Source organism: Ranitomeya imitator, chromosome 4 (genome assembly GCF_032444005.1).
Source record: "Ranitomeya imitator isolate aRanImi1 chromosome 4, aRanImi1.pri, whole genome shotgun sequence".
Classification (NCBI taxonomy): Eukaryota; Metazoa; Chordata; class Amphibia; order Anura; family Dendrobatidae; genus Ranitomeya; species Ranitomeya imitator.
The window spans coordinates 640078656-640105513 of record NC_091285.1 but is presented as its reverse complement, the minus strand read 5'-3'; the positions used below and the strand labels follow the sequence as shown (position 1 = coordinate 640105513).

At 46.2% G+C, this 26858-nt stretch overlaps 1 protein-coding gene across 1 annotated transcript in view; it reads right to left on the bottom strand.

Moving 5' to 3' along the window:
- The window catches only part of LOC138677051 (gamma-glutamyl hydrolase-like), a 77548-nt gene extending 52698 nt beyond the window's left edge, over positions 1 to 24850 (bottom strand). The window contains exon 1 of the mRNA XM_069766871.1: positions 24826 to 24850. The gene's annotated coding sequence lies outside the window, so the exon portion shown is untranslated. The remainder of the gene's footprint in view (positions 1 to 24825) is intronic.
- Between the last annotated feature and the right edge of the window lie 2008 nt (positions 24851 to 26858).

Below are 26858 nucleotides of genomic sequence, written 5' to 3'. Positions count from 1 at the left end.
GGCAGCCATGACAGGCAGCTGCCAAGACCAATCAGCGAACGAATAACCGTGACAGAAGGACAGACAGACAGACGGAAGTGACCCTTAGACAATTATGTATATAGATGTGCGAGGAGTTAATTTGTTTCTTAATTGTATTTGCTAGATATTTGCCACATTTATTCGCAGATGAATATGCTCTGAACCGAGAATATAATAAAAAAAATTCAAATTTTTGATTTAGGAGGGCCTTCATTTCACGTCTTAAGTTATATGGGTCTTTTTTTAAAGAGGGAAGCTGTGTTTGTGTGAAGCCTCTAGTTTTTTTATCTTTATTTTTACTTTTCTTTTTTTTCTCTGGAACCCAATTCAATAAGGATTCCCCTAAGAATGGCTTTATGAGCCTCCCAGGTGTTGGGGTCACATTTGTCATGAGGGCGGTTTTCCTTGAAGAAATTCATTATGCCTGTGGCTATATATTCTTGTGTGATGTTGTTCTTAAGTAGATTATTATTAAGCTTCCAGTTTAAAGGCCCTCTTTCATGTGGATCTATAGCTGTTTTGAGAAATAATGGGGCATGATCTGAAAAAAGAATTGTGTCAGAAGAATTTTTTGTATGGCATTCAATAGATGATGGGGAGGAACAGGTGATCAATTCTTGAGTATTTGTTATGAACTGGGGAGAAAAAAGAATAATCTTTTGTGGAGGGATGTATTGTTCTCCAAGCATCAATCAATTTTTTGATGTATCTGATTGTTTTTGCGGAAACTGTAGAGTGACCATTTGAGGTGTCTAGAGAAGGGTGCAGAGGTACATTAAAGTCACCTCCTAAAATTATTTGACCTTCAGCAAAATTATCTAAAATATCAAAAATCTTTTTAAAGAACGGGCATTGATTGCTATTGGGGGCATATATGTTGACCAGGGTAAACAATTCATTGTGAATTGTGCACTTTAAAAGTATATATCTTCTATCTTTGTCATATATAGCATTTTTGAGTGTGAAGGGAATTCTCTTGTTTATAATTATGGATACTCCTTTATTTTTTTTAATTGGCATAGAACCATTTGGTAAAAGTGTTAATCTTAGTGATAGGTGTATAGGTTTGTTTAAAATGAGTTTCCTGAAGAAAAACAACGTCAATTTTATTTTTGCTTAGATAGTTCAGGATTTGTGGCCTTTTTTGAGGGAGATTCATACCTCTTACGTTGAAGGTAGCGATATTTAAATCAACCATTAAAGTTTAATGGGGGTGTACTACGAAGTAGTTTAATTTTTTTAGCAGGACTTGGGGATGGGACAAGGTTATATGGGGTTAAAGAAAACAATGGAGGTTTGTTACAGAACCTGAGCAACATGCTCATGAATCTGGAAATTAACCCAAGAAGGTTTTGCAGCTGGTTAGGATGTAGGCTTCGATGCGAGCCCAACCAGGTATAGATGCAAAAGGGTGGTGTCTAGGCCTGTGGGGGCATGGACCTAGATTTGACAAAAACCTTAAGTGATTTGAAAGTATATGAGAATAAGTATAATTGCAGGTGAACAGACTCCCGGTGAGTCTTATTTGAACAGGTAATACAGTAAACATAATGCAGCATTTTACAATCTAAGGATGTAACTAAAACTAGTCGATTAAGACTATAATGCTAAATGCATACAATATGCAGGGAGAGGGAGGAGGAAGAGGAGAGAAGGAAGAAACATCATGCATTGTTAGGGCTAGCGGAACGCACCAAATAATAAGACTGATAGTGTACGGTGCGTTCGCAGCCCGGGGTCCACCGTGCAGAGATGGAACCTGCTGCTAAGTAACGACGGACTATATGGCGGTACTCATAAGAATACACACGTGGGTTAAACCTCACCCAACGTGAAGGAAGCGATCCTGTTGCGTCACAGGATCGCGGTACCGCACATAGAAGGCGAGCAAGGAGTCAGCGAACTTAACCCCAACTAGGATTGAAGTCCGATTAGACCCTTGCTGGCACAACACCTCAACTGGGTGTGTAAAGGCAACACTTATAATTAGAGCACCGAAGTGCGAACTGTGCCGTGCTGGCAGGCACCACTAAGCACCCAGACGTGGGTCAGGAAGCGCACTACTGGCGCGTGGCGCCGCACTGGCGGTCACAGCAATAGACGCTGATACGTGTGTGACACGTTGAGTGATTTGTCGGGCGCTAGATAGCAGCCATACTCCATACGCGAACAGTCATACAATAGGGTAGGGGTATTTAATGAACGACTTGCACTCACAACAAACACACGTATTCAAATGTACACTAGCGCATGGCCGTGTGGTCATGCGCAGTTTATATAATTGCAGGACAGGAAGTGGCCACAGAAACTTTGCCCTTCCAAGACCTGCCAAGAGGACCAATGGAATGCGCTGCAGAGCCAGAGCACATGACCCTCGATCTCCAATGGGAGATCTTGCTCTGGGCATGCTCAGTGTGCGCAAACAAGGACTTAGTCCCAGGGAAGTCCGCTCGCCGCTGACCAGCACTGACTTTAATGGCAGGAGCTGAAGAAGCAGCAGTAACTCTCTGTACAGAGTGAGAGCGAGCAAGACACTGGGAGCGACGTCCCTGCTGAGCAGACTCCACTGCGGCTGGAGGAGAATGGGAGACCGCAGCGGAGACGGATCGAGATTCCCCCTGTGCAGCAGAGGAAATTCGACTCCTAACATTACCCCCCCTCCTAGGGCCCCCCCCCTCCTTGGGCCTCGCTACGCTCGAAGGCAGCAATGAGCTGTGGGGCCCGAATGTTTTCAGCAGGCTCCCAAGACCTGTCCTCTGGACCATAACCCTTCCAATCCACCAAATAAAACTTTTTGCCGTGTACCACCTTGCACCCCAAAATAGCGTTCACCTCGTAATCGTCCGTAGACGAACCCGATGTCCCGGCAGATGACTCGGAAAACCGGGACATGTATACGGGTTTCAAGAGGGACACATGAAAGGTGTCGGTGATACCCAAGCGTGGAGGAAGAGCCAGGCGGTAGACCACAGGATTAACCTGTTCGAGAACCTTGAAGGGACCCAAGTAGCGAGGAGCAAACTTAGTGGACTCAACTCGCAGCCTGATGTTACGGGCGGAGAGCCACACCAAGTCGCCAGGGGCAAAAGTCGGAGCGGGGCGCCGATGAACATCGGCGGAGGACCTCATTCTCTCCTTGGAGGCCCGAATGGCATCCTGCGTGCGATCCCAAATGTCCAGTGCCTCCACAGCCCAGTCTGCCACCCTGGGATCAGCAGAAGACACAGGCATGGGCACAGGAACACGCGGATGCTGGCCGTAATTTAAGAGGAATGGAGTCTGACCGGTGGAGTCGGCTACGGCATTGTTAAGTGCAAACTCTGCCCACGGTAGCAAGGATGCCCAGTCATCCTGTCTGGCAGAAACAAAATGTCGCAGATATGTGACCAAGGTCTGGTTGGCCCTTTGTACCAACCCATTCGTCTCGGGATGATATGCCGAAGAGAGATTTAACTCAATACTGAGTAGACGACATAGCTCCCTCCAGAATCGAGATGCAAACTGGGGACCCCGGTCACTAACAATTTTGTCTGGCATACCGTGTAAGCGAAAGATATGCTTGATAAACAAGACAGCCAACGCCCGTGCAGATGGTAGCCGTGGAAGAGGCACCAAATGCACCATTTTGGAAAAATGATCGGTGATCACCCAGATAATGGTGCAATTACGAGACTTGGGTAAGCCAACCACAAAGTCCATCCCGACCATCTCCCAGGGCCTGTCAGCCACGGGCAGAGGATACAGCAAACCAGCTGGCCGTTGCCGAGGAGTCTTGTTCCTGGCGCAAGAAACACACGCCCGAACGTACTCCGCGACATCACGAGCCATATGCGGCCACCAGTATGTCCTCGCCAGTAACTCTGATGTCCTTTTAGTACCAAAATGTCCACCCACCCTGGACGAGTGCGCCCAAGAGAGAACCTCCGGTCGCAAACTAGATGGAACAAAAGTCTTGCCCGGGGGCACAGACTCCAGCGAAACCGGGGCCACGGTTCTCAAACTCTCGGTGGGGACAATAAGCCGAGGCTCCTCCTCCTCCTCCGCAGATGACACAACGGAGCGAGAGAGAGCGTCGGCCCGAATGTTCTTCTCCCCAGAAAGGAAATGGAGGGTGAAATGAAACCGGGAGAAGAACAAGGACCATCTGGCCTGGCGAGAATTCAACCGCTGAGCTGTCTGCAGATACACCAAATTTTTGTGATCTGTGAAGACTTGGAAGGGAAAACGTGCTCCCTCCAAGAGATGTCTCCACTCCGAGAAAGCCAACTTCATGGCTAGCAACTCCCTGTCCCCGATGGAATAATTCCTCTCTGCTGGTGCGAAGGTCTTGGAGAAAAAGAAGCAAGGATGCTTCCGACCTTGAGCATCCTTTTGGAAGAGGACTGCTCCAGCACCAACAGAAGAGGCATCCACCTCCATGATAAATGGCTTATCAACATCGGGGCGATGAAGAATGGGAGCGCTAGCGAAGTGTGACTTTATAGAGATAAAGGCCTTGGAGACCTCCTCAGACCACAATTTGGGATTCGCCCCCTTCTTGGTGAGGGCAACCAAGGGAGCTACCAAAGTTGAGAAGTGCGGGATGAACTGGCGATAATAATTGATGAACCCCATAAAGCGCTGCACCGCTTTAAGAGAATGGGGTTCCTGCCAGTCCATCACAGCCTGTAGTTTGGCAGGATCCATAGCCAATCCCTGAGCTGAGATGATGTAGCCTAGGAAAGGTAAGGACTCCTGCTCAAACATACACTTCTCCAACTTGGCATAGAGGGAGTTTGCCCGTAGGAGGTCGAAGACTTTGCAAACATCTCTCCGGTGGGAGTCAATATCTGGAGAGTAGATGAGAATATCATCCAGATAGACTACGACCGAGGTGGAAAGCATATCCCGGAAGATATCGTTCACAAAGTCTTGGAAAACGGCTGGGGCATTACAGAGCCCGAAGGGCATCACCAGATATTCATAGTGCCCATCCCTGGTGTTAAAAGCTGTCTTCCATTCGTCCCCCTCACGGATGCGAATCAGGTTGTAAGCACCCCGCAGATCCAGTTTAGTAAATACCCTTGCTCCCCGAAGCCTATCGAATAGTTCAGATATTAAAGGCAAAGGGTATTTATTCTTAACGGTGATGGCGTTAAGACCCCTGTAATCTATGCATGGGCGCAATTCCCCACTCTTCTTCTGCACGAAGAAGAACCCTGCCCCAGCAGGTGACACTGACTTCCTGATGAACCCTCTTGCCAGATTTTCCTGGATGTACTGTGACATTGCCTCCGTCTCCGGGAGAGATAGCGGATAGACTCGACCCCGGGGAGGCTCAGCACCAGGCAAGAGGTCAATAGGACAGTCATAGGGGCGATGGGGCGGAAGGTTCTCCGCTGCCTTTTTGGAGAATACGTCTGCATAAGACCAATACTGCTTGGGGAGAGAGGAAAGATCTGCGGGTACCTCTGTTGTAGCAACCTGAACGCACTCCCTCTGACACCTACCCCCACAAGATTCACCCCATCCCAGAATTCTGCCTGAGGACCACTCGATATGAGGAGAGTGGTACCGTAGCCAAGGTATTCCCAACAGGACCTCATCAATTCCCTCGGGAATGACGAGCAGAGAAATAATCTCCTGATGAGATGGCGACATGGACAGAGTAAAAGGGATGGTCTGGTGAGTTATCTGTGAGGGCAGAGTCGACCCATTCACCACTCGTACCGTTACAGGTTGAGCTAGCATAACCAGAGGTATTGCGTGGCGTTGGGCGAAGGCAGAAGACATAAAATTGCCCTCCGCCCCAGAATCCATGCAGAGCTCTACCGAGTGGGAGAATGAGCCAATAGTAATTGTCCCCTTAAAGGACAATTTAGAGGCAAACGTCGCCGTGTCTAGTGTACCTCCACCTACAACCACTAGACGCTGACGTTTCCTCGACCGCTGAGGACATCTGGTGGCTAAATGTCCAGACTGCTGGCAAACATGACAGACCCTGAGTGCACAAGCGGTCCGGGACTTAGATCCCGCTTGTGACACTTCCCTGGCCTCATGTGACTCAGGAACTAGGACCGGAGATTCCAGAGGTTTGGCGAAAGTAGGAGCCAGCCGAAACCTCTGCCTACACTGGGCTCGCTCTAACCTCCGCTCGTTAAAACGGAGGTCAATTCGAGTGGAGACAGTTATTAGCTCCTCCAGTGTGGCAGGAATCTCCCTAGTGGCCAGGGCGTCCTTTACGTGGTCAGCCAAGCCCCTCCAAAATATGGGGATAAGGGCTTTATCCGACCATTCCAGCTCAGATGCTAAAGTGCTGAATTGGACGGCAAAATGACTGACCAAGGACTCTCCCTGAGTTAATGCCAGCAGTTTGAGCGCAGTGTCATGGGTGACTTGAGGTCCTAAAAAGACCTGTTTCAAAGTGCTCAAAAACAGGGGAGCACTCTGCACCACATGATCGCCACGCTCCCACAGCGGCGTAGCCCATTCCAACGCCCTGTCCGACAATAGAGACACAATAAATCCCACCTTAGCCCGCTCTGTGGGGAAACGTGCAGCCAGAAGCTCGAGATGAATAGAGCACTGACTCACAAATCCCCTACAAAATTTGCTATTACCAGAAAATTTTTCTGGCAGCGGTAGGCGAGAAAATGTCGGAACAGGGGTGGCAATGGACAAAGTTGCTGCAGCCACGCTGGCAGCCTGTACAGCAACTGCGGTAACATCCACAGCTGAGGTTGCGCTCTCGAGAGCCGCCAACCTACCCTCCAGCTGCTGTATATACCGCAGGGATTGCTGTTTGTCCGTCATTACTAGCCAGACCCTGGCGCTAGTGTAATGTTAGGGCTAGCGGAACGCACCAAATAATAAGACTGATAGTGTATGGTGCGTTCGCAGCCCGGGGTCCACCGTGCAGAGATGGAACCTGCTGCTAAGTAACGACGGACTATATGGCGGTACTCATAAGAATACACACGTGGGTTAAACCTCACCCAACGTGAAGGAAGCGATCCTGTTGCGTCACAGGATCGCGGTACCGCACATAGAAGGCGAGCAAGGAGTCAGCGAACTTAACCCCAACTAGGATTGAAGTCCGATTAGACCCTTGCTGGCACAACACCTCAACTGGGTGTGTAAAGGCAACACTTATAATTAGAGCACCGAAGTGCGAACTGTGCCGTGCTGGCAGGCACCACTAAGCACCCAGACGTGGGTCAGGAAGCGCACTACTGGCGCGTGGCGCCGCACTGGCGGTCACAGCAATAGACGCTGATACGTGTGTGACACGTTGAGTGATTTGTCGGGCGCTAGATAGCAGCCATACTCCATACGCGAACAGTCATACAATAGGGTAGGGGTATTTAATGAACGACTTGCACTCACAACAAACACACGTATTCAAATGTACACTAGCACATGGCCGTGTGGTCATGCGCAGTTTATATAATTGCAGGACAGGAAGTGACCACAGAAACTTTGCCCTTCCAAGACCTGCCAAGAGGACCAATGGAATGCGCTGCAGAGCCAGAGCACATGACCCTCGATCTCCAATGGGAGATCTTGCTCTGGGCATGCTCAGTGTGCGCAAACAAGGACTTAGTCCCAGGGAAGTCCGCTCGCCGCTGACCAGCACTGACTTTAATGGCAGGAGCTGAAGAAGCAGCAGTAACTCTCTGTACAGAGTGAGAGCGAGCAAGACACTGGGAGCGACGTCCCTGCTGAGCAGACTCCACTGCGGCTGGAGGAGAATCGGAGACGGATCGAGATTCCCCCTGTGCAGCAGAGGAAATTCGACTCCTAACATGCATATACTAGAAATATATCAAACAGCAAATAACAACATCAAAAGTAATCAGTGTCAGATTTGTGAAAAAAGAAAAACAGAGATGAGAAAGAGAACAAATTGGCAAACATGTCAGCTGGTAAATGTCTCAGCAGAAGTGTAGAGTTATATACCAGTTTATATTGACAACTTCAGCCGACCTCTTTTTCTTCTCCTATATCTTTGTTGGGGTTTTTCTTGAGATCCTCATTCAATCTTCTCTTCTTCTTTGACTTGGAAAGGGTTGCTGTGGACCATTTTTCAATTCTTCGTGGTAGATTAGGAAAAAATTCTGCTGTGGCCCAATCTGGGACATGAAGATCTGTCAGGTCTAGTTTTTTTTTAGGACAAATGGCAGGTCATCTGGTGTTCTGACAATCAAAGTTTTGTTGTTAAGGGCAATTGCCAAGCCAAATGGGAAAAGCCATCTATAAGCAATGCCTTTGTCTCTCACCGCTCTTGTTAAGGGCTGAAGCTGTCTTCTCAAATTCAGGGTTAGCTTTGTGAGGTCTGGAAATATTTGAATCTCACCGTCTTCAAATTCTATTTTTTTCGCATCTCTTGCTTTTTGGTATATTTCCTTTTTTTGTTCTGAAGCTTTGAAAACAACATAAGATGTCTCTTGGTTTGTCCGGTCCTGATGGCTTTGGTCTGTAGACTATTTGGGCTCTTTCCATTCCTAGATCATTGTCCACATTTTTTTCCAATGGTGTTGTTGAAAATTGTAGATAACGTGTTGAATATGTCCTTGTCTAGGATATTTTCCGGAAGCCCTCTAACTCTCAAATTGTAACGCCTTGACCTGTTTTCCAGGTCATCTAGGTGAATTCTCTGCAAAAATTGTTCTTTTTGGTTCTCTATTAAGATTTCTGTGACTCTTGTGGCGTGTGTTATAATCTGATCAGAGCTGGTCTCTAAATTTTGTACTCTGTCGTGAACAATCTTAACATCATTTCTGAGATCCGCTATCTTTTCCTTTACCGCTTGAGTGAAGTCTTTAAATAGTTTTTTCATGTATTCAGCCGTGGGTAGGGCTTTAACATATTCCTTTATATCTGGATCATTTTGTATAGCATCCACATCTTCATCGCTGTCTGACCAATGCTTGGTTGGAAGTGAGACAAACTTCAATTTGTGCGAAGCTCTCTGAGACTTACTGCCCTTAGGAGTTTCAGTGGGCAGATGTTTTTGAGTTTTGTCTTCATCTTGGATTTTTTTAGGTGTCTTATGTGGTTTGCTTGGCTCATCAGTGGGAGTTTTAGTGGATCTTCCCATTTTGTGGTCTGATTTAACCCCTTCAAGACCCAGCCTATTTTGACCTTAAAGACCTTGCCGTTTTTTGCAATTCTGACCAGTGTCCCTTTATGAGGTAATAACTCAGGAACGCTTCAACGGATCCTAGCGGTTCTGAGATTGTTTTTTCGTGACATATTGGGCTTCATGTTAGTGGTAAATTTAGGTCAATAAATTCTGCATTTATTTGTGATAAACACGGAAATTTGGCAAAAATTTTGAAAATTTCGCAATTTTCACATTTTGAATTTTTATTCTGTTAAACCAGAGAGATATGTGACACAAAATAGTTAATAAATAACATTTCCCACATGTTTACTTTACATCAGCACAATTTTGGAAACAAAATTTTTTTTTGTTAGGAAGTTATAAGGGTTAAAATTTGACCAGCGATTTGTCATTTTTACAACGAAATTTACAAAACCATTTTTTTTAGGGACCACCTCACATTTGAAGTCAGTTTGAGGGGTCTATATGGCTGAAAATACCCAAAAGTGACACCATTCTAAAAACTGCACCCCTCAAGGTACTCAAAACCACATTCAAGAAGTTTATTAACCCTTCAGGTGCTTCACAGCAGCAGAAGCAACATGGAAGGAAAAAATGAACATTTAACTTTTTAGTCACAAAAATTATCTTTTAGCAACAATTTTTTTATTTTCCCAATGGTAAAAGGAGAAACTGAACCACGAAAGTTGTTGTCCAATTTGTCCTGAGTACGCTGATACCTCATATGTGGGGGTAAACCACTGTTTGGGCGCACGGCAGGGCTTGGAAGGGAAGGAGCGCCATTTGACTTTTTGAATCAAAAATTGGCTCCACTCTTTAGCGGACACCATGTCACGTTTGGAGAGCCCCCGTGTGCCTAAAAATTGGAGCTCCCCCACAAGTGACCCCATTTTGGAAACTAGACGCCCCAAGGAACTTATCTAGATGCATAGTGAGCACTTTGAACCCCCAGGTGCTTCACAAATTGATCCGTAAAAATGAAAAAGTACTTTTTTTTCACAAAAAAATTCTTTTAGCCTCAATTTTTTCATTTTCACATGGGCAACAGGATAAAATGGATCCTAAAATGTGTTGGGCAATTTCTCCTGAGTACACCAATACCTCACATGTGGGGGTAAACCACTGTTTGGGCACATGGTAAGGCTCGGAAGGGAAGGAGCGCCATTTGACTTTTTGAATGAAAAATTATTTCCATCGTTAGCGGACACCATGTCGCGTTTGGATAGCTCCTGTGTGCCTAAACATTGGCGCTCCCCCACAAGTGACCCCATTTTGGAAACTAGACCCCCCAAGGAACTTATTTAGATGCCTAGTGAGCACTTTGAACCCTCAGGTGCTTCACAAATTGATCTGTAAAAATGAAAAAGTACTTTTTTTTCACAAAAAAATTATTTTCGCCTCAATTTTTTCATTTTCACATGGGCAGTAGGATAAAATGGATCATAAAATTTGTTGGGCAATTTCTCCCGAGTACGCCGATACCTCATATGTGGGGGTAAACCACTGTTTGGGCACACGGCAGGGCTCGGAAGGGAAGGCGCGCCATTTGACTTTTTGAATGGAAAATTAGCTCCAATTGTTAGCGGACACCATGTCGCGTTTGGAGAGCCCCCTGTGTGCCTAAACATTGGAGCTCCCCCACAAGTGACCCCATTTTGGAAACTAGACCCCCCAAGGAACTTATCTAGATGCATATTGAGCACTTTAAACCCCCAGGTGCTTCACAGAAGTTTATAACGCAGAGCCATGAAAATAAAAAATAATTTTTCTTTCCTCAAAAATGATTTTTTAGCCTGGAATTTCCTATTTTGCCAAGGATAATGGGAGAAATTGGACCCCAAATATTGTTGTCCAGTTTGTCCTGAGTACGCTGATACCCCATATGTGGGGGTAAACCACTGTTTGGGCGCACGGCAGGGCTCGGAAGGGATGGCACGCCATTTGGCTTTTTAAATGGAAAATTTGCTCCAATCATTAGCGGACACCATGTCACGTTTGGAGAGCCCCTGTGTGCTTAAACATTGGAGATCCCCCAGAAATGACACCATTTTGGAAACTAGACCCCCAAAGGAACTAATCTAGATGTGTGGTGAGGACTTTGAACCCCCAAGTGCTTCACAGAAGTTTATAACGCAGAGCCATGAAAATAAAAAAAAAAATTATTTTCTCAAAAATGATCTTTTAGCCTGCAATTTTTTATTTTCCCAAGGGTAACAGGAGAAATTTGACCCCAAAAGTTGTTGTCCAGTTTCTCCTGAGTACGCTGATACCCCATATGTGGGGGTAAATCACTGTTTGGGCACATGCCGGGGCTCGGAAGTGAAGTAGTGACGTTTTGAAATGCAGACTTTGATGGAATGCTCTGTGGGCGTCACGTTGCGTTTGCAGAGCCCCTGATGTGGCTTAACAGTAGAAACCCCCCACAAGTGACCCCATTTTGGAAACTAGACCCCCAAAGGAACTTATCTAGATGTGTGGTGAGCACTTTGAACCCCCAAGTGCTTCATAGAAGTTTATAATGCAGAGCCGTGAAAATAATAAATACGTTTTCTTTCCTCAAAAATAATTATTTAGCCCAGAATTTTTTAATTTTCCCAAGGGTAACAGGAGAAATTTGACCCCAAAAGTTGTTGTCCAGTTTCTCCTGAGTACGGTGATACCCCATATGTGGGGGAAACTACTGTTTGGGCACATGCCGGGGCTTGGAATTGAAGTAGTGACGTTTTGAAATGCAGACTTTGATGGAATGCTCTGCGGGCGTCACGTTGCGTTTGCAGAGCCCCTGATGTGCCTAAACAGTAGAAACCCCCCACAAGTGACCCCATTTTGGAAACTAGACCCTGAAAGGAACTTATCTAGATGTGTGGTGAGCACTTTGAACCCCCAAGTGCTTCATAGAAGTTTATAATGCAGAGCCGTGAAAATAATAAATACGTTTTCTTTCCTCAAAAATAATTATTTAGCCCAGAATTTTTTATTTTCCCAAGGGTTACAGGAGAAATTGGACCCCAAAAGTTGTTGTCCAGTTTCTCCTGAGTACGCTGATACCCCATATGTGGGGGTAAACCACTGTTTGGGCACACGTCGGGGCTCAGAAGGGAAGTAGTGACTTTTGAAATGCAGACTTTGATGGAATGGTCTGCGGGTGTCACGTTGCGTTTGCAGAGCCCCTGGTGTGCCTAAACAGTAGAGACCCCCCACAAGTGACCCCATTTTAGAAACTAGACCCCCCAAGGAACTTATCTAGATATGTGGTGAGCACTTTGAACCCCCAAGTGCTTCACAGACGTTTACAACGCACAGCCGTGAAAATAAAAAATCATTTTTCTTTCCTCAAAAATTATGTTTTAGCAAGCATTTTTTTAGATTCACAAGGGTAACAGGAGAAATTGGACCCCAGTAATTGTTGCGCAGTTTGTCCTGAGTATGCTGGTACCCCATATGTGGGGGTAAACCACTGTTTGGGCACACGTCAGGGCTCGGAAGTGAGGGAGCACCATTTGACTTTTTGAATACGAGATTGGCTGGAATCAATGGTGGCGCCATGTTGCGTTTGGAGACCCCCTGATGTGCCTAAACAGTGGTAACCCCTCAATTCTAACTCCAACACTAACCCCAACACACCCCTAACCCTAATCCCAACTGTAGCCATAACCCTAATCACAACCCTAACCCCAACACACCCCTAACCACAACCCTAACCCCAACACACCCCTAACCATAACCACAACCCTAATTCCAACCCTAACCCTAAGGCTATGTGCCCACGTTGCGGATTCGTGTGAGATATTTCCGCACCATTTTTGAAAAATCTGCGGGTAAAAGGCACTGTATTTTACCTGCGGATTTTCCGCGGATTTCCAGTGTTTTTTGTGCGGATTTCACCTGCGGATTCCTATTGAGGAACAGGTGTAAAACGCTGCGGAATCTGCACAAAGAATTGACATGCTGCGGAAAATACAACGCAGCGTTCCCGCGCGGTATTTTCCGCACCATGGGCACAGCGGATTTGGTTTTTCATATGTTTACATGGTACTGTAAACGTGATGGAAAACTGCTACGAATCCTCAGCCAAATCCGCACCATGTGCACATAGCCTAATTCTAAAGGTATGTGCACACGCTGCGGATCCGCAGCAGTTTCCCATGAGTGTACAGTTCAATGTAAACCTATGGGAAACAAAAATCGCTGCACACATGCTGCGGAAAAACTGCACGGAAACGCAGCGGTTTACATTCCGCAGCATGTCACTTCTTTGTGCGGATTCCGCAGCGGTTTTACAACTGCTCCAATAGAAAATCGCAATTGTAAAACCGCAGTGAAATGCGCAGAAAAAAACGCGGTAAATCCGCCATAAATCCGCAGCGGTTTAGCACTGCGGATTTATCAAATCCGCAGCGGAAAAATCCGCAGAGGACCAGAATACGTGTGCACATTCCTAACCCTAACCCTAGCCCTAACCCTAGCCCTAACCCTAACCCTACCCCTAACCCTACCCCTAACCCTACCCCTAACCCTAACCCTACCCCTACCCCTACCCCTAGCCCTAACCTTAACCCTAACCCTACCCCTAACCCTAACCCTACCCCTAACCCTAACCCTATTCTAACATTAGTGGAAAAAAAAAAATTCTTTATTTTTTTATTGTCCCTATGGGGGTGACAAAGGGGGGGGGTCATTTATTATTTTTTTTATTTTGATCACTGAGATAGATTATATCTCAGTGATCAAAATGCACTTTGGAACGAATCTGCCGGCCGGCAGATTCGGCGGGCGCACTGCGCATGCGCCCGCCATTTTGGAAGATGGCGGCGCCCGGGAGAAGACGGACGGGACCACGGCTGGATCGGTAAGTATGATAGGGTGGGGGGGGACCACGGGGGGGGGATCGGAGCACGGGGGGGGGAATCGGAGCGCGGGAGGGGTGGAACGGAGCGCGGGGGGCGTGGAACGGAGCACGGGGGGGCTGGAATGGAGCACGGGGGGGTTGAACGGAGCACGGGGGGGGTGGATCGGAGTGCAGGGGGGGTGATTGGAGCACGGGGGGGTGATTGGAGCACGGGGGGAGCGGACACGAGCACGGGGGGGAGCGGAGCACTGGACGGAGGGGAGCCGGAGCAGTGTACCGGACAGATCGGGGGGGTGGGGGGGCGATCGGAGGGGTGGGGTGGGGGCACACTAGTATTTCCAGCCATGACCGATGATATTTCAGCATCGGCCATGGCTGGATTGTAATATTTCACCCGTTATAATGGGTGAAATATTACAAATCGCTCTGATTGGCAGTTTCACTTTCAACAGCCAATCAGAGCGATCGTAGCCACGAGGGGGTGAAGCCACCCCCCCTGGGCTAAACTACCACTCCCCCTGTCCCTGCAGATCGGGTGAAATGGGAGTTAACCCTTTCACCCGATCTGCAGGGACGCGATCTTTCCATGACGCCGCATAGGCGTCATGGGTCGGAATGGCACCGACTTTCATGACGCCTACGTGGCGTCAAAGGTCGGGAAGGGGTTAATGTAACTACACCGGGAGAAGTGCTAAGTGATTAAATCATGTGAGTGAACTGGGGTCCTATATTAGAATTGCACAAAAAAAGGAAAAAAAAGGGGGGGGATCTTATTCCACTCAAGAGATGTAGATGGTGGCAGAAGACTTGCTACGAAAAATCAGGGTGGTCAAGTTATTTTACTTTTCTATTTCCCCTTCTTTCGCTCAAAGATATAGAGTTAGGCTTGTGAGAGTCTGTGTCTTAAAGTATGTAATAGCAGCTAGGAGTGCTTCTTAAGATGCAGGGGATTTATAGTTGATGTGAATAGTCTCTCTTCTGCTCCTCCCTTTGTTTGATTTATTAGAATGATACCTGTCTTGTGCTGTTGTTGTGAGGGGGGGAACTGTCCACTTAAGGATGGAGTTTCCAAGATTATTCAACTATGGCTACTTTCACACTAGCGTCGGACTCAGCCCGAGGTACCGACGCTAGCAGTGAATGCGCCGCACAACGGGGGCAGCAGATGAATTTTTCCAGCGCATCCGCTGCCCCATTGTGAGGTATGGAGAGGTGGGGGTGGAGTTCCGGCCACGCATGCGCGGTCGGAAATGGCGCACCGTTGGCAGCAAACGTTATATGTTTTTTGCTCCCGGCGGTCCGCCACAACACGGAGCAACCGTCACACGCTAATGTTAGACTATGGGGCAAAAACACATCCTGCAGACAACTTTGCAGGATGCGTTTTTTTCCCATAAACGACGCATTGCGACGTATTTAAAAAAATGCTAGTGTTAAAGTAGCCTATCTTCCTCTCTTGTGGAGCCCGTCAAGAGTCTGTAGCAGTAAGTCTCTGATGTATAATGAGCTGCTGATTTGTTTCACACACTTTTAAACAATATGAGCTGATCTGCCAGCTATGGTGCTGAGCAATAAGATAGCAATGCTTCCTTGTCTCCAGAGCTCCCTGTTGATTTCCTCCCTCCCTTGTCTTGGTCACTGTTATATTTCATCTCACTGGAGCAGAGCAGCCCCCAGGAAGCAGTGAGGTGGATGTACTCCTGCAATTTGCAGCTGACTGACTGCCAAGAAAAGTTCTGAGGCAGGTAGGAACTATGTGTGAGCTGATAGACTGGAATACACACACAGCCAGTCACAGGGGTATCAGAGTGGGTGATCAGGCACTGCAAGACCTGATAGAACATTAGATTGTGGGTGTTCCCAGACAACTGGCCAGGAGCGAACAGTCAAGAGCAATTATTTGGGGGATGGGGGACAGTGGGTGCATGGGGCACTGAATCCCAGATAAGACCAACAGAGGGTCCCCCTCACCTCCTTAGGCTACTTTCACACTGGTGTTTTTTGCCAGATGTCGCAATGCGTCGTTTATGGCAAAAAACGCATCCTGCAAAGTTGTTTGCAGGATGCGTTTTTGCCCCATAGATTAACATTAGCGACGCATTGCGACGCTTTGCCACACGTCGCAACCGTCGTGCGACGGTTGCGCCATGTTGTGGCGGACCGCCGGGAGCAAAAAACGTTACAAGTAACGTTTTTTGCTCCTGACGGACTGCTTTTTCCGACCGCGCATGCGTGGCCGGAACTCCGCCCCCACCTCCCCGCACCTCACAATGGGGCAGCAGATGCGCCGGAGAAATGCATCCGCTGCACCTATTGTGCAGTGCGTCAAACGCTAGCGTCGGAGTCTCTGCCCGATGCATTGCGACGGGGAGATTCTGACGCTAGTGTGAAAGTAGCCTTAGCTTGTCTCCTGAAGATGAGTCACTTCTTTCTTTTTGTTGTGAGGATGTTTCTTTGCTTGTACTCTCCAGAAGATCTCCAGGGATTAAAGTAACCTCTTGTAAGCTGCAGTTTGAGCCAGAGCAGTCTTGTTGAATTTACTTGCCTTTCTATTAGTAATGATGCAGTTTCAACTTGTTAATTTCTTGGTGCAAATTCATTCGTTTTTCCTTGCCTAGGAGCAGGAGATGTGGTGACATGCAACCTTCCTGTGTGCTGCCTAGGCCACGCCCCCCGGAAATCATTATATTTACTTTGAGGGCTCCAATCAATGACTGTCACCCTCAAAAGGGGGAATTATTAAATGTTAATTATTAATTGAATTATTCTTATTCTCATTTCTGTACTGAGCACATTGCCTCTCGCTGACATTACATGAGTTATTTCTGTATACTTAGCTCAGAGTAAAGTCAACGCCATATAGAGAAAACACGTGGTTTATGGGACACATATATAATCACAGCTCTTAGGAGGTGGAGGGGCTGTAACGTGGGGCTGTCTCCTTGGGCCTCTTCTCTTCTTCATTCTCCATGGACTTCAGAGGACACACAGAAGAAATGAACAGCTGGTATGTGAGTTAACAAGGATGACTAATACCATACTCCATGTCAGGGACAGACACCATTTACCATTCAGAACTTTGGGAAAGATGACATTTTTCTTTAAGAGTAACGCATCTGGTAAAGAGTTCTGAAATGTGCAAAATAAGCATATTTAACAATATAGTACAATGCACTCCCCATAGTCCTACATATAGTACAATGCACTCCCCATAGTATAATGCACCTCATAGTCCTTCATATAGTATAATGCATTCCCCATATTCCCCATAGTCCTCCATACAGTATAATGCAGCCCCCATATAGTAGATACAGTATAGTACACATCCTATAGTCCTTCATATAATGCAGCTCACATATAGTATAATGCAGCCCACATACAGTTGTGCTCAAAAGTTTACATACCCCTGCAGAACTTTTGCTTTCTTGGCCTTTTTTTTAATGATAACACCAAAACGTTTTCTCCACTCATGGTCAGTGGTTGGGTGAAGGCATTTACTGTCAAACTACTGTGTTTTCTCTTTTTAAATCCTAATGACAACCCAAAACATCCAAATGACCCTGATCAAAAGTTTACATTCCCCTATTCTTAATACCATTTATTGCCCCTTCTAACTTCAATGACAGCTTGAAGTCTTTTGTGGTAGCTGTGGATGAGGTTCTTTATTTTCTCAGATGGTAAAGCTGCCAACTCTTCTTGGCAAAAAGCCTCCAGTTTCTGTAAATTCCTGGGCTGTCTAGCATGAACTATGCGCTTGAGATCTCCCCAGAGTTTCTCAATGATATTGAGGTCAGGAGACTGAGATGGCCACTCCAGAACTTTCACTTTGTTCTGCTGTATCCAATGACAGGTTGACTTGGCCTTATGTTTTGGATCGTTGTCATGTTGGAACGTCTAAGTAGGTCCCATGAGCAGCTTCCGGGCTGATTAGTGCAAATTTGCCTCCAGTATTTGCTGATAACGGGCTGCATTAATCTTTCTTTCAACACTGACCAAGTTTCCTGTGCCTTTGTAGCTCACACATCCCCAAAACATCAGCAATCCACCTCCGTGCTTTACAGTAGGAATGGTGTTCCTTTCATCATAGCCCTTGTTGACCTCTCTCCAAATGTAACATAGAATCATAGAATGGTAGAGTTGGAAGGGACCTCCTGGGTCATCTGGTCCAACCCCCTGCTCAAGGCAGGATTCACAAAATCATCCCAGACAAATGTCTGTCCAGCCTCTGTTGGAAAACTTCCATGGAAGGAGAACTACTTCTCACCACTAGTGATCAGCGACTGTACTCGTTGCTCGGGTTTTCCTGAGCACGCTCGGGTGACCTCCGAGTATTTATGACTGCTTGGAGATTTAGTTTTCATCGCGGCAGCTGAATAATTTACAGCTACTAGCCTGCTTGATTACATGTGGGGATTCCCTAGCAACCAGGCAACCCCACATGTAATCAAGCAGGCTAGTAGCTGTAAATCTGAGCAGTCATTGATACTCGGTCACCTGAGCATGCTCCTCAAAACCCGAACAACGAGTACAGGGTTGGACTGGCCCACCGGGACACCGGTGAAATGCCCGGTGGGCCCTGCCTCAGAGAGCAGGAGGAGGAAAAAAAAAAAGGACGGGGGCCCTTTAAATCTTCGAGTGCCGCCGACCGCCGCCACCACTTGGGGCCCCCCGGTGCCAGCGCTGGCATCGGGCCCCCCTTCTTATACTCACCTCTACTCGTTCCGGTGGCAGCTGCAGTGTCTTCAGCGCCCTCTGACTCTGCGATGTCTTAGGGCAGAGGTTGCGATGACGTCATCACTGCGCGCTCAGCCTCTCTGTCCTGAGCATTGCAGAGCCGGAGGGACGCTGGGTGCATCGGACGGGAAAGGTGAGGATTTTACTTTTTTCTTTAATGTATGGAGGAGCGGGGGGGGGGCATAATGCTGTGTGAAGGAGTGGGGAATACAATACTGTGTGGAGGAGCTGGGGGGGCATAATACTGTGTGGAGGATTGGGGGATAATACTGTGTGGAGGAGTGGGGGGCATAATACTGTGTAGAGGAGTGGGGGCATAATACTGTGTGGAGGAGTGGGGGGTATAATACTGTGTGGAGGAGCTGGGGGGGCATAATACTGTGTGGAGGATTGGGGGATAATACTGTGTGGAGGAGTGGGGGGCATAATACTGTGTAGAGGAGTGGGGGCATAATACTGTGTGGAGGAGATGGGGGCATTATACTGTGTGGAGGAATGGGGGGCATAATACTGTGTGGAGGAGCTGGGGGGCATATTTCTGTGTGGAGGAGCGGGGGGGATAATACTGTGTGGAGGAGTGGAGGGAATAATACTGTGTGGAGGAGCGGGAGGGCATAATACTGTGTGGCGGAGCTGGGGGGCATAATACTGTGTGGAGGAGCGGGGGGTCCCATAATACTGTGTGGAGGCGCAGGGCGCCCATGATACTGTGTGGAGGAGCGTGGGGGCATAACACTGTAAGGGGGAGCAGGGTCCCATGATACTGTGTGGAGGAGTGGGGTCCCATAATACTGTATGGAGGAGTGGGGTCCCATAATACTGTGTGGAGGAGCTGGGGGGGGGGCATAATACTGTGTGGAGGAGCAAGGGGCCCACAATACTGTATGTAGGAGCAGGGGGCCCATGATGTTCTGTATGGAGGAGCCTTATATGGGGCCCATAATACTTTATGGAGGACTATGTGGTTGGCCATAATACTATAAGGAGGACTATGAGGTGCCCATAATACTATATGGAGGAGCTTTATATGGGGCCAATAATACTGTATGGAGGAGCATTATATGGGGCCAATAATACTGTATGGAGGACTATGTGGTTGCCCATAATACTGTATGGCGGACTATGTGGTTGCCCATAATACTGTATGGCGGACTATGTGGTGCCCTTAATACTGTGTGGAGCACTTTATGGTTGCCCTTAATACTGTATGGAGCACGATGTGGTTGCCCATAATACTGTATGGAGCACTATGTGGTTGCCCATAATACTGTATGGCGCACTGTGTGGTGCCTATATATTGCACTAGATCTGTTTTTTTTTTTTATCTGTGCATCGGGAATCGTGGCATGTGTTAAAGGGGCCCACTGATACTCTTTTGCCCAAAGCCCATGAAAACCTGGAGCCGACCCTGGCGACGACGCACATCAAGATGAATGCCGGCTGCAGCTGTGACAGGGCGCTCCGCTCTGTGACAGGCCATGTGTTGAAGTCACATAGCAGTTTTGTTAACTCCTGCAGCCTTTGATAGGCCGGCAGCCTTTCAATGTAACTGCTATGCGATGTCAGCGCACGGCCTGTTACAGAGCAGAGCGCCCTGTCACAGCTGCAGTCGGCAGCCATTGTAACGACCACGCCGAATATGAAGCCACAAGAGGATCCCGGGGAGCGCAAGAATGTGAGAAGAATCCCCCCTCTGTAGTTGTGCAAGGTAGTGGCCATAGGGACGGACATAGGGGCCCAGGGAGGGTACATTAAATAAAGGGGCCCAGGATGAGGACATTATTACTGAAAGGGGCCCAGGATAGGGACCTTATTAAGGTGGACATTCGGGTCCAAGATGGAGACATTAAATAAAGGGGCCAAGGATCTGGCACCTTATTAAATAAAGGGGTGACATAATTACTGTATTGAGGTCAGGATGAGGAACATACATTATTGCTTAAGGTGGCAACTGGGGACATAATTACTGTAGGGGCCAATCAGGGGACATTATTACTGCTGTAATTTATTTTTGAGCTTACTGTCTTCCATAGGGAGAACAAAAGGGGGTCCTGCTACTGTGCAGGGTAGCACTATGTCTTTTTTTTTCTTCATCTGACATAGCATAGAAGTCGAGGAAAATAGTGGGGAATGTGCTCTGGAAACGATCAGCTATAGCTAACTGTGTTATTTTCTGCAGAGATGAGTCTTTCCTGGAAGAAGTAATGGCGGTCTGCACTGGATGAAGAAAAAAAGACTTCAACTACAAATGTCCTCGGTGAGTCAGTGTGTTGCTTGTACACTTACATTATATACTGTATACTGTGTACAGAGCTGCTTTGTATAATGTCACTGGTGATCACTGTATTATGTGTACACTGACACTATATACAGAGCTCTTGTGTATAATGTCACCGGTGATCCCTGTATTACTTGTACACTATACATCATATACAGAGCTCCTGTGTATAATGTCACGGGTGACCCCTGTATTACCTGTACACTATACACCATATACAGAGCTCCTGTGTATAATGTCATTGGTGATCACTATATTACCTGTACACTGACACTATATACAGATATATTGTGTATAATGTCACCTGTGATCACTGTATTACCTGTACACTGACACTATATACAGAGCTCCTGTGTATAATGTCACTGGTGATCACTGTATTACCTGTACACTATCTACTATATACAGAGTTCGTTCCTGTGTATAATGTCACTGTATTACCTGTACACTGACACTGTATACAGAGCTCCTGTGTATAATGTCACCGGTGATCCCTGTATTACCTGTACTCTATACACCATATACAGAGCTCCTGTGTATAATGTCACTGGTGGTCATTGTATTACCTGTACACTGACACTATATACAGATCTCCTGTGTATAATGTCACCTGTGATCACTGTATTACCTGTACACTGACACTATATACAGAGGTACTGTGTATATTGTCACTGGTGGTAATAACAGTGCTGTTAGTATTGTGGTTTGTATTCATAATCAATATTGTACAGTCATGGTCAAAATTTTTGAGAATGACACCAAAATTATATTTTCACATGATCTGCTGCCCTCTGGTTTTTATTAGTGTTTGTCTGATATTTATATCACATACAGAAATATAATTGCAATTATATTATGAGTACCAATAGGTTATATTGACAGAATGAGTTAATGCAACAAGTCAATATTTGCAGTGTTGACCCTTCTTCTTCAAGACCTCTGCAATTCTCCCTGGCATGCTCTCAATCAACTTCTGGACCAAATCCTGACTGATAGCAGTCCATTCTTGCATAATCAATCCTTGCATTTTGCCAGAATTTGTTGGTTTTTGTTTGTCCACCCGTCTCTTGATGATTGACCACAAGTTCTCAATGGGATTAAGATCTGGGGAGTTTCCAGGCCATGGACCCAAAATTTCTATGTTTTGTTCCATGAGCCATTTAGTTATCCCCTTTGCTTTATGGCAAGGTGCTCCATCATGCTGGAAAAGGCATTGTTGGGCACCAAACTGCTCTTGGACGGTTGGGAGAAGTTGCTCTTGGAGGACATTCTGGTACCATTCTTTATTCATAGCTGTGTTTTTAGACAAGACTGTGAGTGAGCCGATTCCCTTGGCTGAGAAGCAACCCCACACATGAATGGTTTCAGGATGCTTTACAGTTGGCATGAGACAAGACTGGTGGTAGCGCTCACCTCTTCTTCTCTGAATAAGCTGTTTTCCAGATGTCCCAAACAATCGAAAAGGGGATTCATCAGAGAAAATGACTTTGCCCCAGTCCTCAGCAGTCCACTTCCTGTACCTTTTGCAGAATATCAGTCGGTCCCTGATGTTTTTTCTGGAGAGAAGTGGCTTCTTTGCTGCCCTCCTTGAAACCAGGCCTTGCTCAAAGAGTCTCCGCCTCACAGTGCGTACAGAAGCACTCACACCAGCCTGCTGCCATTCCTGAACAAGCTCGGCACTGCTGGTAGTCCGATCCCGCAGCTGAAACAGTTTTAAGATACGGTCCTGGAGCTTGCTGGTCTTTCTTGGGCGCCCTGGAGCCATTTTGACAACAATGGAAGCTCTCTCCTTGAAGTTCTTGATGATGCGATAGATTGTTGACAGAGGTGCAATCTTTGTAGCTGCGATACTCTTCCCTGTTAGGCCATTTTTGTGCAGTGCAATGATGGCTGCACGTGTTTCTTTAGAGATAACCATGGTTAACTGAAGAGAAACAATGATACCAAGCACCAGCCTCCTTTTAAAGTGTCCAGTGATGTCATTCTTACTTAATCATGACTGATTGATCGCCAGCCCTGTCCTCATCAATACCCACACCTGTGTTAATGGATCAATCACTAAAACGATGTTAGCTGCTCCTCTTAAGGCAGGACTGCAATGATGTTGAAATGTGTTTTGGGGGTTAAAGTTCATTTTCTGGGCAAATATTGACTTTGCAAGTACAGTAATTGCTGTTAAGCTGATCACTCTGACATTCAAGAGTATATGCAGCACGGTGGCGCAGTGGTTAGCACTACAGCCTTGCAGCGCTGGGGTCCTGGGTTCTAATCCCACCCAGGACAACATCTGCAAAGAGTTTGTATGTTCTCTCCGTGTTTGCGTGGGTTTCCTCCGGGCACTCCGGTTTCCTCCCACATTCCAAAGACATACTGATAGGAATTCTAGATTGTGAGCCCAATCGGGGACAGTGATGATAATGTGTGCAAAACTGTAAAGCGCTGCGGAATATGTTAGCGCTATATAAAAATAAAGATTATTATTATTTATTTATTTATATGCAACTTGCCATTAGAAAAAATGAAGCAGTAGACTTTGGAAAAATTAATATTTGTCTCATTCTCAAAATTTTTGTCCATGACTGTAGTATTCGGGCACTATGTGTTGGTAATTTGTGGTCTGGTAATGGCGTGGCAGTATTTCTCCTTGTATGTGGTATCATTTGGTCTCTATATGCTGGTAATATTTATTTTTATTTATTTTTACTCATTTATATAGCGCTATTAATTTCACAGTGCTTTACAGACATTATTGCCACTGTCCCCGATGGGGCTCACAATCTAGATTCCCTAGCAGTATGTCTTTGTAAATGTGGGAGGAAACCAGAGTACCTGGAGGAAACCCACGCAAACACTGGGAGAACATACAAACTCCTTGCAGATGTGGTCCTTGGTGGGATTTGAAACCAGGACCCCAGCGCTGCAAGGCTGCAGTGCTAACCTCTGAACCGTGCCGCATTAATATGTCATATTGTTCGGTCACTATGTGGTGGTTATATGTGATCTGGTCATGGTGTGGCGGTATTTGTCCCTTGTTTGTAGTATTATTCGGTCACTATGTGGTCTGGTCATGGTGTGGTGGTATTTCTTCCCTGTATGTGGTAATATTGTTCTTGGTATAGTGGATTGTGTTGTGTATGGCGGTCATTTGTTCTCTCTGATATTAATTAGGAGAAGATTCTTTATTTCCATTAGAGTTTTAATGCTCTGTACACAGCGGCGGAGATGCACTTACAGGGGGTTTCCTGTGGAAAAAAAGTAATCACCTCTCCACAGGATAATTGATAACGTATTGATTGGTGGTGGGGTCTGACTGCTTGGACCCATTCAGCAAAATGTGGAATTTTTTATCCCCATTAGACTGGAGTGGCATGTCCGACTAGATCACTGATCCATTCATTCCCTCAGTGGCTGCACTTGTTTTTTTCTAGAAGCCCCAAAGAGAATGAATGGAGCTGCGGTCAGACATCCCACCTGCCGCTGCATTTTAAAATAGGGATAAAAGTGTCCTGTCAGGGATAAAACTTCCCCATTCTTCCGATCGGTGCAGTTTCTAATGGTCAGATCTAAGCGATCACCTATCCTGTGGAGCCCATGGATCAGTGATAATTTGTTTCAACCAAAGAACCCCATTAATGTAAACTACCGTAATTATACATCCAAGTTATTGGGTCGCACAGTAGATGTGCAGCAGCCGCCTGTGTTTTACAGCTGATGCTCCGCTATAATTACAGATATTTGCATATAGCTGTAGGGTGGGCCCCTAGAGTACATTCCCCTGGTGGGCCCCAGACACCCCAGTCCAACCCTGAACGAGTACACTCGCTTATCACTACTCACCACCTCTCGTGGCAGCCTGTTCCACTCATTGATCACCCTCACTGTCAAAAAGTTTTTTCTAATATCTAATCTGTCTCTCCTCCCATTCAGTTTCATCCCATGGCTTCTAGTCTTTCCTTGTGCAAATGAGAATAAAGATGATCCGTCTACAATGTGACAGCCCTTGGGATATTTGTAGAAAGCTATTAAGTCTTCTCTCAGTCTTCTTCTTTGTAAGCTAAACATTCCCAAATCCTGTTACCGTTCCTCATAGGACATGGCTTGCAGACCGGTCACCATTCTGGTCGCTCTTCTCTGAACTTGCTCCAGTTTGTTGATGTCTTATTTTAAATGTGGTGCCCAAAACTGGACGTTTATGGTTGTGGCCAAAAAGTTCAATTTTGGTCTCATCACTCGAAATACCTTGTTCCAGAAGTTTTGAGGCTTACATCTGTGCTGTTTTGTGCATTGTAGGCGAGATGCTTTGTGGCATTTGCCCAGTAATGGCTTTCTTCTGGCGACTTGACCATGCAGCCCATTTTTCTTCAAGTGCCTCCTTATTATGCATCTTGAAACAGCCAAATCACTAGTTTTCAGAGAGTCCTGTATTTTAGCTGATGTTATTTGTGGGTTTTTCTTTGCATCCAGAACAATTTTCCTGGCAGTTGTAGACAACATTTTTGTTGGTCTACCTGACTGTGGCACCAGGTCCCCCTGAATAACGGGCCCCATAGTGGCCTTGTGGTGTGCCCCCATTAGCGGCACACCACTGGCTGGGGGCCCCTGGGGGAGTGGGGGCCTAGTTTGCCTGCCCCTAACACCGGCCCAGATGTACTGTACAGGTTCTCAAGGGCGATTTTTTTTACTGATTGTTGTCGTTCATTTTCTATTTTCCTTTCCATTCGGTCCAGACTTCAATGACATCTTATTCCATCCATAATTCGTCCCTGTAAAATAAAGCACAGAAACTTCTTTACTTTACTGCTTTTCCAGGACCCTCCTCACATTCCACCACCTCTACATAAACCACAACATGTGCTGCTTATAATAAATCCCCATGCCTCCTTACTAGTGTTGAGCGATACCTTCCGATATCGGAAAGTATCGGTATCGGATAGGATCGGCCGATATTCAAAAAATATCGGATATCGCCGATACCGATACCCGATCCCAATGCAAGTCAATGGGACCAAAATATCGGAATTAAAATAAACCCTTTCTTGCCTTGTAGGTTCATTCTACATGAAGGAAAACAACTAAGAATAATGTAGGATTCATTGTGGGAGGTGGCGGAGACATTAAAGGCAATGAGGTTTAGCCCAATCAAATAGAATAGCATGGTTTTTTTTTTTTTTAAGACGTTCGGAGTGAAAAAGATATTGAGTATGTAAATTTTTTTTTATTTTGTCAGATATTGATGTTTCACTATTCCACGCCCTTCCCCTTCTTTTTTTTTCTTTTTTTTTTTTACTTTTCCCACACTTTCATCTTCATCATCATCAGCATCTTTGACATCAACTTCTTCTTCACCTTATTCATCTTCTTCATCTTCTACCTATTTTTTTTTTTATTACATTCTTCATATTCATTTTATTCAACTATTATTATTCTTCCTATTCTACATATTCTTTTTATTCCACTGTTATTATTCTTCCTATTCTACTTCTTCATCATATTCTCATTTGTGACAGGCATTCCCGTAGTTGTTATCTATAAAAGTTGGAAGATTACACCTTCCGTTCTGCCAGTCACAAAAGTTACATTTGTCCGCGTTCAGTTTGGCCTGCAGCATCAGGCTTTATCCAGGGGCACCACGAGGAGGAACGGACTCACCCCCATACACTGCTTAGTCTTCTTCTGCATATAATTTAGATAATATCTTTTGCTCTGATATTAAGTCTTATGCTTAATGTTCTTCTGCTCTTTGTTCTGCAGCCTCTTGTTCTTCTGCTTCTCGGTCTTCCATGTCGTCGTCTCCAGGGTCGTCGTCTCCAGTGTCGTCATCTCCGCCGTCGTCGTCTCAGCCGTCATCGTCTCCGCCGTCGTCGTCGTCG